The sequence below is a fragment of the Acyrthosiphon pisum genome, chromosome A1 (genome assembly GCF_005508785.2).
Source record: "Acyrthosiphon pisum isolate AL4f chromosome A1, pea_aphid_22Mar2018_4r6ur, whole genome shotgun sequence".
NCBI lineage: Eukaryota > Metazoa > Arthropoda > Insecta > Hemiptera > Aphididae > Acyrthosiphon > Acyrthosiphon pisum.
In genome coordinates this window covers 42,657,623-42,658,908 of record NC_042494.1, presented here as the reverse complement: position 1 = coordinate 42,658,908, position 1,286 = coordinate 42,657,623, and positions in this window count along the sequence as shown.

Sequence of the window (1,286 nt, the reverse complement as noted above, 5' to 3'; positions counted from 1 at the left end):
AGTCAAAAGTTGAATTGCGCCTATGACTGTAGTACCTACCTACTAAACCTACCCTTTAAACTTAAAAGAACGCAGAAACGGTCAACGGTCACTTATTGTACGGTCCATTGTTTAAAATACATAACGTGGACAGTGGACACTGGACACTTTGCACGGACAGTTTGTGCATTGTAGCACGCAGACACTTTGTACTATTATTACAAAGACACAAAGTATTATATACATTATACATTTATATATGAAGTATACAGTGTTTGGAATGAACGAGTTCCAAAAGGAACGGATTCCTGGAACGAATTCCTTTTTATAAAAAAAGAACGAGAAAATGAACTAGTTCTTTTTTTTCAAGGAAAAATAACAAAATTATTCGTTTCTTTCTAGTTCCAATAATTTACACAGATAAGTATGTAAAAATTGAAATTAAGATATATTTTTTTAATGTGTATAATTTATATTCCTAATTAGTGATTATTATCGAGTATCGACGTTAAGACAATCGACATACGTTAGCCAAAAATTTAATTTTGAAGAAAATCTCAAAATATATAATAATATATTTCATAAAAATATAAAATATGTATATATATATATATACTTTTATTATAAATAAAAATTAAAGAAGTATGCATAATACGAAAAAAAACAAAAACGTTAATGATTAAATAAGAATTTTTATTTTATTTGGTACTAAAAAAGGAACTCGTTCATTTTCCAAAAGAATGACAAAGAAACGAATTCTTTTTTTTTTTTAAGGAACAAGGAACAGAACGAATTACTTTTTATTTAAAAATAACGAGGAAGGGAACGAATTCTTTTTTATAAAGAACTTGCCAAACACTGGAAGTATAGTATACCTATTAATCTATTATATGTAAATATAAGTATATCGTTATAAAGCTTAATATACGATTTAAACATTACCTATTTTTTTTTTTAAATTCAAAAGTAAATTAATAATGTTATAAATAAATAGATAAACAAGTCTAATAGTGGGTATCAAACTAAGCATTATAGATGGTGTATAATATATTTATAAATTTATAATATTAGTTAAATATATTTTTTTTTTATATACTGGTCGAGGGTCTAGCCAAGAGTCAACCGTTGGCATCAATATCGAGATTTTTGTATGGTGATTTTATAAAAGTCTATTATATTTCTGGTTATATTAGGTAGATTGATTCAATTAAATTACCAATTAATTCATTTTGAACGCCACTATATTCGTCATACACTCAGACATAGTGTCTATTTGCAGTATGTGTTTATATTTTATACCTGTATAC